Genomic DNA, 12,299 nt, shown 5'->3' with positions numbered 1-12,299 from the left:
GAATGGCCACCATGTCCTAACAAGGCTGTGATGTCAGTAAGGAGGGGGCGGAGTGATGTTTTGGGCCAGAATCATGGGGAGAGAACTGGTCGGCCCCTTTAGGATCCCTGAAGGTGTGAAAATGACCTCTGAAAAATATGTGGAGTTTCTGACTGACCACTGTCTTCTATGGTACAAAAAGACTAAATCATGGACAAAATCATCTTCATGCATGACATCGCACCATGTCCTGCTGTAAAGAATACCTCTGCATCAATGGCTGCTATGGGCAACCCTATTGTGAACCTTAGGAGCATCAACAAGCAAAACATCTATGAGGGTGGGAGGCAGTTTTCATCCAAACAGCAGCTCTGGGAGGCTATTCTGACATCTTGCAAAGAAATCCAAGCAGAAACTGTGCAAAAACTCACAAGTTTAATGGATTTAAGAATTTTGAAGCTGCTATCAAAGAAGGGCTCCTATGTTAATATATAACTTAACCTGTAAAGATGTTTTTTGATTGAAATATCTTTTGATTTCAGTAAATATGACCTCTTAATGCTACAAATTCAACAAATGACCATTTTCAGTTAATTACAAGCTTTAAAATGTATTGAAACGATGAGTTGCATAATAATTTGGAACAGTAGATTCCGAGTTCTTACTATATATATTTTTTTGGGGGAAAAAAACTGTTATCACTGGGAGGTTTTTTCAACCACATTTAAATGATGAACAGTTAAAGACTTGAAAATTACCCTTACTCTCATTTGAGTTAATAATTTAGAACATTTCGAACACGGTGTAGTCCTAGTTTAGTCCAACATTTATTATTTTTGTGTCCTGATTTATTCTATAGCAAACAAACATACACATTTCAATAGTTTCTTTTTATTTTCATAGGTTTTATACACGGCTTTAGATATTTTAACATTGCAATGTGTTAAGTACATCTCTTTTAACTGTCGGTTCCAGGAGGGGACCTCCAGGTGCGTTACATCTACACGGCTCACGAGTAGACTATCGTGCTGTAACACCTCTTGGTGTGTCTATGGGATTATTCTGCCCACATACCAAGAGTTCCCTATGGTGCACAAAGGAGAGTCTGCCTGAACAAAATGGGGGTGCGGTTGTAGGTGAAAATCCTTTAAAACATCTTCAGGTATATTATATTCCCATTGGAGCACAAAGGGGAGGCCCAATTGGCCAGTGTGCCCTGGCCAGTGGGAGGGGGCTATGGGGTGAAGTTCGTCAAAATGCCTCCAGGTGCGATCCATCCATCAATTTTCTTCCACTTGCTCGCCTCCGGGTCGCTGGGGCAGCTGTTGGAGCTGCCCAAAAAACATTGCACCAGCCCCTCATGGCTCCTCCTACAGGTGGTGGGTCCACGGGAGGACGGCCTCATGTTTCCAACCGGGCCTGTGGGTCTCTCAAAAGGGGCCTCTGAGCTGCTTTTTGTCTGACCCGTCATCTCGGACCTGTTTGCCATGGGAGACCCTACCAGAGACATGAAGCCTCCGACAACATAGCTCCCAGGATCATTCGGGCTCTCAAACCCCTCCACCATGTTAAGGTGTCGGTTCCAGGAGGGGACCTCCAGGTGCATTAGATCTATACGGCTCACGAGTAGACTATCGTGCCGTAACACCTCTTGGTGTGTCTATGGGATTATTCTGCCCACACACCAAGAGTTCCCTTTGGCGCACAAAGGAGAGGGCCCATTGGCCAGTCTGCCCGAACAAAATGGGGGTGTGGTTGTAGATGAAAACCCTTTAAAACATCTTCAGGTATATTATATTCCCATTGGAGCACAAAGGGGAGGCCCAATTGGCCAGTGTGCCCTGGCCAGAGGGAGGGGGCTATGGGGTGAAGTTCGTCAAAATGCCTCCAGGTGCGATCCATCCATCAATTTTCTTCCACTTGCTCGCCTCCGGGTCGTGGGGGCAGCTGTTGGAGCTGCCCAAAAAACATTGCACCAGCCCCTCATGGCTCCTCCTACAGGTGGTGGGTCCACGGGAGGACGGCCTCATGTTTCCAACCGGGCCTGTGGGTCTCTCAAAAGGGGCTTCTGAGCTGCTTTTTGTCTGACCCGTCATCTAGGACCTGTTTGCCATGGGAGACCCTACCAGAGGCATGAAGCCTCCGACAACATAGCTCCCAGGATCATTCGGGCTCTCAAACCCCTCCACCACGTTAAGGTCTCGGTTCCAGGAGGGGACCTCCAGGTGCATTAGATCTATACGGCTCACGAGTAGACTATCGTGCCGTAACACCTCTTGGTGTGTCTATGGGATTATTCTGCCCACATACCAAGAGTTCCATTTGGAGCACAAAGGAGAGGGCCCATTGGAAAGTCTGCCCTGGCCAACGGGGGGTGCGGGGTATAGGTTAAAATCCTTTAAAAAAATCCTTTTAAACACCTTCAGGTATATTAGATCTATACAGATCACGAGTAGATTATCGTGCCGTAGCACCTGACGCTAGCACGGTTGTCCCCCACCGTAACGTCTGACATAGAATTCTGGATGGACCCGGAGCGCCTCCGTCAGGGGGTCCAAATGGGCTATGTGCTCTATTACACGCAGGTGTTCACAGATGCCTCCCTTTCCGGCTGGGGCAGAGTACTGGGCCATCTCACGGCGAGCAGCGTTTGGCCCCGTCTCTGAGACACATCAACCTCCTGGACATGGAGGTGGTGCAGAAAGTCCTCCTACACTTTGCCACTCATCTGTGGGGTCGCCACGTTTTAGTTCGGTCGAACAACACCACAGTGGTGGCTTACCTGAACAGGCAGGGGGGGACCAGGTCCCCTGCTCTCCACAGGCTGGCAGCGGAGGTGCTCAACTGGGGTCGAATCCACCTGGCCTCTCTGAAAGCGTGCCACATTCCCGGATCTCGCAATGTCGGCGCAGATCCCTACGGGATGAATGGGGCCTGGCACTGGAGGTTGCGGCGGAGGTGTGGCTACGGTTAGACCGACCAGTGGCCGACCTTTTCGCCAATGCAGAGAATGCACAGTGCCCACTCTGGTTCTCGCTCAGGTCAACAGACAGGCCTCCTCTTGGTGTGGATGCCATGGCCCATCGACCATGGCCGTCCGGCCAGCTTTTCGTGTTTCCGCCCCTGCGCCTCATTGGGCCCCTGCTCCACAGAGAGAGGACAGAGGGCACATCCATCCTGCTCATAGCCCCAGACAGTCCAAGCACCAGGTGGTACCCCGACGCAGTATTAGTGGCACAAGGGGATCCTGTCGCGTCTGGTACTGGGGCGCAGACTAATGGTCTGGAGGCTGAACGGGAGAAGTTGCTAAACCTTGGCCTCCCCTCTTCAGTTACCACAATTCAGGGTGCTCGGACCTTGTCTACGACCAGGGCTTACAGGGTTCGTTGGCGTCTTTTCTCTGACTGGTGCGCAGGGACCTGGACCCTACATCCGGGGCTGCCGCAACCCAAGGGATTTTTGTAGCAGCAATCGCTGCTTGGCACATGGGGTTCAGAATCCACACTGCTCGCAGTCACCCCTTGGTGAAGCCTTTTCTTCAGGGCGTTCGTAGGCGACTCTAAGGGCAGGAAACTGGTGCTTCCGAGATCACACATTTCGTACAACTATAGTTACATAGGTAACTTAGATTTCCTTGCTGTAAAGCGCTTTGGGCCTGATGAAGGTAAAAAAACGGTATATAAGTCTCCCCTTCCAGAGCTTACTCCACCCACTCCCAAAATTTAAAAAAACTCAGCGAAAGAGGCGTGGTAGGAGGTATTAGGGGGACGTGGGGGAGGGTGAGTGTGTGGGCGGTGTCTGCTCTGTTGACCGTCTCAGACCAAGCCCCCCAAAGTAGACAGGACTGACAGTCTCCCGTTACCAGTCGCCATGATGCAATTTTTTCCCCCGTAGGATAGTTGGTACACTCTGACTTGTGACTGGTTTTTGTACCAACTGTCCTACGAAAAAAAAAATCGCCGCCGCACTCGCTTGCTGTCATGACTACATCCAGAGAGAGAGAGAGCGCTAGCTCGGTAGCATCGCACCGTTTCTCTACGGAAATTATTCCTGTACAAGTGTGAGCATTGCAGGGGCCTTTGCTCTACTGGTTTCAATTAACTCATGAGCTCAACAATAAGAAAACTGAAGAATCTCCAAAACTGTAGTATTTAAAGTGTTAGCATCGTAGCTAAAGGCCAAATTATACTACCATCCCAAGTGAGCTGAATAAAATACCAGTAGAAAGACATTTTTTGTAATAAAATCGTCATAGGCTATTTGTTATAAACCATGATATGCTGCTGTCTATCATGCAGACATGATAGACATTGTATATGATTATACACATTACTAAATGCATCCAGCAAGATAGATCATTTATTCATTTGAAGAACAGTCCACAAAATATGTCACAAGTGTTTGTCTCCAAAATAAAGAATGAATGAAACAAGAACCAATTTGTGAATCAGTTTCAGCAGGTCATTGAAGATAAAGCACACCATCCTCCAGATCGCTTTCTTTTTAGAATTTTATTGCTATTGGAATGTTTGGTAATGCCAATGTATTTGGGGCAATGGTGCATTATGAAACTGACTTTAAAACATAAATTATACACTTCTAGGCATGTCAAAAGAACTAAAAAGAAACAAGATAGAGCAATGTAAACAATATCAGCATCAACGTATCGACAACACAAAGCAGTGCAATTTGGTACCATGCCGCCTTTGCTCTGCCCAATCCCGTCAGACTTTGGAAGCTAAGCAGGGAAGGGCCTGGCAGGATTTGGATGGGAGACCGTTTGGGAACACCAGGAAGCCTGGCGGATGGAGTGAGTGAGTGAGTGAGTGGTTGATGGTTGATGGCCTCGCTTCCATCAGTCTACCCCAGGGCAGCTGTGGCTACAATAGTAGCTTACCACCACCGAGTATGGAGTGAACGAATAGTGCAATGTAAAGCACTATTCGTGTCCAGAAAAGCGCTATATAAAACCAATGCATTATTATTATTATTATTATTATTATTAATATTAACAAATATATTAACAGCATAATAAGTAGCAAGTGTAAGTATTTATATAACCATAAACAGTTGAAACTTCGGGTTGCATGTTATTTACTGATCAGAAGTCTGGCAGCATAGTATACTCCTATGCAGCAGGTTTACAGAATATTCTAGGCACAATAAACTGATACTTAATGTACAGACTTGCAGACGTTATCTACTTTTACCCCCTTGATACAACTGAAATGCATGTGGTTTGCAAAGTTCTGAATGTAATGTTCATAACTAATTATTCATGTGTTCTGTTTGATTGTGACACTTGAACCCACAAAATGCATTAACTTTCAAAAGTGTGATCATGAGTGTGACATAATATGACTAACTCACCACCTCAACAAAAAATTGGAACACACGGAACAGCTGAACCTCTGCAGGGTCTTCTGTGGGTCTCACCAGATGAGTTCCAGGGAAGCTGATCTTCAGTCTTTACTGTAGTTATGTCGTCTCAACCTGAGGGGAAAGTGCAATTATTTGAATTGTCTCGAAGTTTGTACCTCCATACCTACATTAATCTTCTCGTCATTTCACTATAAGCTTGTATAAGTGTCTTGTCCAAATAAATAAATAGATCAGAAAAGGAGAGGCAGAGTGCTTGCTGGATCACCGTAGTCGGATAGTAAATGCTAAAAGATAGCAAACAAACTTACAAATTAGATGCTCTAGAGCTCTTGGGGCCAAGTGTACTATAAAGCGAAAGAAGATTTGCTGAGGCACTTTGAATTTGCAGATTTACTTTATTTACAGTGTGACCAGTAGATCAGATTACATGGCAGACAGTGAGGTGCTGATCCACTGCATCATGTTTAAAAAATTGTGTCGGAGAAAAGACTTCACTGGAGGTGTTTTTGTTGTGAAGCTTTACACTAATATTAGCCTTTAGCTCTGAGATAAAAAGTCCTCCTCAAAAAACACAGACGTTTCCTGCAGTCAAGAATTTACATCCGTTATGTTTTATAACACGAAATGAGTGAGTCCGATCCAGTATCTCACTGTCAGTGATGTTTTCTTCAACAGTTTATTCTTTTAGACAAAACCTCATCGGGAAAAAAACAGACAGGATACGCAAGTCCCGACTGAGGATCCACTCAGAAGTCACGTGTCATTTGCGTGCCTAGAGCCGATAGATTAATAACCGCTGCTCACCTCACGTCGAGTCATCCAGATGTAGTCAAAAGAACTAGGGTCTCATTTATAAAAGGAGGCCAAAACCTTCCGTACGAACTGTTTTGCGTCAAAGGTGGTATTTATAGAAATCAAACTGAACGTGAAACATTACGCACCGCCACACTAGGTTTATATCGTTGTCTGCAGTCCGCACTTTTCAGAAACGCTGAGACACATGTGTTGTCAAGTCACCTTTAATTTTTAACTGGAAAAGAAGTGTAAAAGAACAATTCTATTGCAAGAAATATGACAAATCACAGAGTGATCCTATAGTGTAGCTCTCGAGCTCCTAGTGTCTCTCCAGCCCTTTTCAAAACCATTTGTGTGTCGATGCAGTATGGCAAGGCCGAGCTCTCCTCCTGTGCCTCCTGCCTGTCTGCTCCACATCCATCTCCCACAACTGCATTTACACCCACCATCATGATCCTGCTGCGCCATCTTCAGGCTGCTCCGGGGAGAGCAGCACAGTGTTACATAAGCGATGGATGAAAGCCAGCTGGGATGAGAGGGGGGTCCACCAATCAGATCATTTACACTGACCCATATCACAGCAGACCAGAGGATAGAGCACACAGACTGAAGGCAGTGCAGATGAGTGAAATAATCGCTCATCTGCATTTGCTTAAGGCAAAACACGGAAGACAAAAACAAATGTATATTTTTACATTTTAGCTTGTCTTCTCCTTTAAGGTGAGACGCTGGGAACATGTTATGAGGCAGGTGAATGGGGGGAAAAAATAGTTTTAGACACCAATTTCTTTTTCTGAACATTCCTTGTTTTTATTATTTAAATATGAGGAAAAATGTATTATAAGTTTTTTGCTATTTTATGTTTTCATATTAAAATAAGGCATTTTGTGCATATAAAATTGGCTTTGTTTTCAGCTATTAAATCTAAATATTGGAAAGACCCAGGTTTAAAATTATGATTCTATTGTGTTGACATATTCACAACAAAGATTTTTGGATTCTTGCTTTGTGTTTGAATAAGCTAATCATAAATGAAACCTTGTTTTTTGGGGGTTCAAAGCTGAATAAATCAGGCTCGGATATATTAAATTATTCCTCTGAAAAAGACCTTTGTTCCAAGACTGGAAAGTTTGGCGTCTGTAGGAGCCACTAGTGGTTATTTATTTGTATGAGCGGAACAAAACCTAATTTTGAGAAAACCAGCCCTAAAGAGTAAAATCTTTGCATGCAAAGGAAAAATACCGTATTTGGATTATAGCGTTGTCCCCGGGACCCTTCAGGACACGTGGATGTAACATCTGTCAATATTCGTGAATGAATGTGCAAAATAAAATAAGCATTGTACAGGGTAAGCTTTGTAATTTTTATATTCTGACATTAAAACTAAAATGAGCTATAATTATCCACTTCTTTTTTCATTCTTTCTTTTTATTGAATAGATTGTGTATCATTGAGCGCCTGGGCCTGAAATTCGAGATAACGTATGTAATATTAAATAATAATATACACTGCTCACAAAAACGTAGGGCACACTCAAAAAACACAATGTAACTCCAAGTCAGTCAAATTTCTGGGATATCAGACTGTCCAGTTACGAAGCAACGCTCTCCAAAAGAGGAATGGTTTTGCAGGTGGTGACCACAGACCATTTCCCTGTCTTCATCCTGTGTACCGTATTTTTGGAACACTTTTGCATTTGTTCAGTGTTCTTACCACTAGAGGTATCATGAGGAGCATCTACAACCCACAGAAGTTGCTCAGGGAGTGATGCTCATCCAAAATGGCACGTCCATTCGTGCTGTGGCAAGAAGGTTTGCTGTGTCTCCCAGCGCAGTGTCCAGAGCATGGGGTAGATATCAGGAGACAGGCCAGTACACCAGGAGACCTGGGGGACAACCCAGCAGCAGGACCGCTATCTGCTCATTTGTGCACGGAGAAACAGGAGCCCTACAAAATGACCTCCAGAGGGCCACAAATGTGCATGTTGGTCCTCAAACGGTCAGAAAGCGACTCTATGAGGGTGGTATGAGGGCCCGAAGTCCACAAGTTGGGCCCGTGCTTACTGCCCAACACCGTGCAGCCCGTTTGGCATTTGCCCGAGAACACAGTGATTGGCAGATTGGCCAATGGTGCCCTGTGCTCTTCACGGATGAGAGCAGGTTCACCCTGAGCACATGTGACAGACGTGACAGAGTCTGGAGACGCCCTAGAGAACGTTCTGCTGCTGCAACATCATCCAGCATGACCGGTTTGGTGGTGGGTCAGTGATGGTCTGGGGAGGCATTTCATTGGAGGGCCGCACAGCCCTCCATGTGCTAGCCAGAGGTTCCCTGACTGGCATTGGGGACCGGGATGAGATCCTCAGACCTATTGTAAGACCATATGCTGGTGCTGTGGGCCCTGGGTTCCTTCTGATGCCTGATAATGCCAGGCCACATGTGGCAAGAGTGTGTCAGATGTTCCTGCATGATGAAGGTATTGATGTTATGGACTGGCCTGCCCGTTCCCCAGACTTAAATCCAATAGAGCACATCTGGGACATCATGTCTCGGTCCATCCATCAATGCCACGTCGCACCACAGACTGTCCAGGAGCTGACTGATGCTCTAATCCAGGTCTGGGAGGAGATCCCTCAGGAGGACCTCCGTGGTCTCATCAGGAGCATGCCCAGGCGTTGTAGGGAGTGCATTCAGGCACGTGGAGGCCACACACACGACTGAGGATGATACAGACTCGTTTTGAGGAGTTTCTACAGAATTTGGATCAACCAGTGACCTGATTTGTTTTTTGATTTTTCTTTGATTTTGACTATAATTTTGGATCCAGACCTCCAATTTGATTTCCATTTATCATTCTTATGTTATTTTATTCTCAACACATTGCCCTACACTATGAATAAAGATTTTCATCCGAAAAATCGAAATGATTGACATCTAGGATGTGTTTTTGAGTGTACCCTAAGTTTTTGTGAGCAGTATATATTCCAAAGTCCCACCTTTTGCAGATTTCAGCAACTAATCAGAATCCCGGGATGACCAATGAGATGAGCTTTCCTGTGAACCATCCTGTCAGGTCCAATCAGGTCTACCTCTCTGGCCTCCAGGTAAAAGCTTGTCTCCATCACACCACACGGTGTCTGTCGGCTTGGTGTCGATCATAGGCTACTCCAATGCTGTCTAAAATGTCCGCTTTTGACCGATTTTACTGCCTGATCTCTAATAGCCCTTGGAAAACCGATCAGACTATATTCAAACTATATAAAAATTAATTAGAGCAAATGCAACGAAGACACTCCTTCAACTTTTCCATTGTCATTCAACCCTTTTAAGATCTGTTATGAATGAAACCTTAATAACGTTGATGCTTAAGTTGTGTGTGTGACCTAACTTTTGAATAAATATCACATTGGCATTTAAAGTTTGGGTTTCTTAGTGTTCAGTATAGTTTGAAGGAGTCAAGAACTCATTACTTCAGATATGTGTTGATTGATTTGTATAAGACTTTCTTAAAGAATGTCCACAATCTCTGGTTCCCCTCTGACTAAGCTTTATACAAAGATAGAATATAGCCGTAACATATTCGAAAATTAGAAATATAATATATTTCTAATTTATGTTACGAAAAAGTAAAAATAATTCTCCTATCTCAACAACAACACAGCATAGAATATACCATACCTATAAGCATTGAAACGCTACATTGCTTTTACCCAAATCTAAAAGCTTCTGAAAAAAGTGTGTAAATAGTCTGAACCATCCACTCTGTAACTGGATAAAAGACTTCCCCTCCAACAAACCACAGAGTGTGAGGCTCGGAGACCTCATCTCCACCACCATCACTATCAGCACCGGTGTCCCCCAATGCTGTGTATTAAGTCCGCTTCCATGCTGTCTGTTCACCTCAGACTGTAAATCTACTCACAGAACCAATCACATATACAAATTTGCAGATGACACACCCGTGGAGGGGGCAATTACAAACAAAGATGAGAGCGCCTACAGAGAAGAGGTCCGGGCACTAACAAACTGGTGCTGTGACAACAACCTGCTCCAAAATATAAAAACAAAAGAGCTTGTTATTGATTTATCCATCCATCCATCCATCCATCCATCCATCCATTTTCTTCCGCTTTATCCGGGGCCGGGTCGCGGGGGCAGCAGTCTCAGCAGAGATGCCCAAACTTCCCGGTCCACACACACTTCCTCCAGCTGTTCTGGGGGGACCCCGAGGCGACCCCAGGCCAGCTCGGAGACATAGTCCCACCACCGTGTCCTGGGCCTTCCACGAGGCCTTGTCCCACTAGGACATGCCTGGAACACCTCCCGCGGGAGGCGACCAGGAGGCATCCGGAACAGATGCCCGAGCCACCTCAGCTGGCTCCTTTCGACGTGAAGGAGCAGCGACTCTACTCCGAGCTCCTCCCGGGTAACTGAGCTCCTCACTCGATCTCGGAGGGTGCGCCCAGCCACCCTGCGAAGGAAACTAATTTCGGCCGCTTGTATTCGCGATCTTGTCCTTTCGGTCATGACCCAAATCTCATGACCATAGGTGAGGGTAGGAACGTAGATCGATCGGTAAATCGAGAGCTTTGCCCCCCGACTCAGCTCCCTCTTCACCACGACAGACCGATACAGCGACCGCATCACTGCTGACGCCGCACCGATCCGTCTGTCGATCTCACGCTCCATCCGTCCCTTACTCGTGAACAAGACCCCGAGATACTTGAACTCCTCCACTTGAGGTAAGGACTCCCCACCGACCTGAAGAGGGGAAACCACCTTTTTCCGGTGGAGAACCATGGCCTCGGATTTGGAGGTGCTGATCCTCATCCCGGCCGCTACACACTCGGCTGCAAACCGCCCCAGTGTGTGCTGAAGGTCCTGGTTCGTTGAAGCCATCAGAACAACATCGTCCACAAACAGCAGAGATGAGACCCTGAGGCTCCCAAACCGGACACCCTCCGGCCCCTGGCTGCACCTAGAAATTCTGTCCATAAAAGTAATGAACAGAACCGGTGACAAAGGGCAGCCCTGGCGGAGACCAACCCGCACCGGGAACAGGTCTGACTTACTGCCGGCAATGCGAACCAAGCTCCTGCTGCGGTCATACAGGGAACGGACAGCCCTTAGCAGAGGACCCCGGACCCCATACTCCCGGAGCACCCCCCACAGGGCACCACGAGGGACACGGTCGAACGCCTTCTCCAGATCCACAAAACACATGTGGACTGGTTGGGCGAACTCCCACGAACCCTCGAGCACCCGATGAAGGGTATAGAGTTGGTCCAGTTTGCCACGACCAGGACGAAAACCGCATTGTTCCTCCTGGATCCGAGGTTCAACTATCGGCAGGATCCTCCTCTCCAGCACCCCGGAGTAGACCTTACCGGGGAGGCTGAGGAGGGTGATTCCTCTGTAATTGGAACACACCCTCCGATCCCCCTTTTTAAAGAGAGGGACCACCACCCCGGTCTGCCAATCCCGGGGCACTGTCCCCGACCGCCACGCGATGTTGCAGAGACGTGTCAGCCAAGACAGTCCTACAACATCCAGAGACTTAAGGTACTCAGGGCGAATCTCATCCACCCCCGGAGCCTTGCCACCGAGGAGCTTTCTCACCACCTCGGTGACTTCAGCCCCGGTGATGGACGAGCCCACCTCCGAGTCCCCAGCCTCTGCTTCCTCATTGGAAGATGTGACGGTGGGATTGAGGAGGTCCTCGAAGTACTCCTTCCACCGCCCAACGACATCCCCAGTCGAGGTCAGCAGCTCCCCACCCGCACTGTAAACAGTGTTGGTGAAGCACTGCTTCCCCCTCCTAAGGCGCCGGATGGTTTGCCAGAATCTCTTCGAGGCCGACCGATAGTCTTCCTCCATGGCCTCCCCGAACTCCTCCCAGACCCGAGTTTTAGCCTCCGCGACCGCACGAGCCGCAGCACGCTTGGCCTGCCGGTACCTCCCAGCTGCCTCAGGAGTCCCACAAGCCAACAAGGCCAGGTAGGACTCCTTCTTCAGCTTGACGGCATCCCTTACTTCCGGGCACCACCACCGGGTTCGGGGATTGCCGCCACGACAGGCCCCAGAGACCTTACGGCCACAACTACGAGCAGCCGCATCGACAATGGAGGAGGAGAACAGGGTCCA

Source organism: Gobius niger (genome assembly GCF_951799975.1).
Source record: "Gobius niger genome assembly, chromosome: 7".
NCBI lineage: Eukaryota > Metazoa > Chordata > Actinopteri > Gobiiformes > Gobiidae > Gobius > Gobius niger.
The sequence above is the reverse complement of the archived record's forward strand: the minus strand, read 5'-3'. Positions refer to the sequence as shown.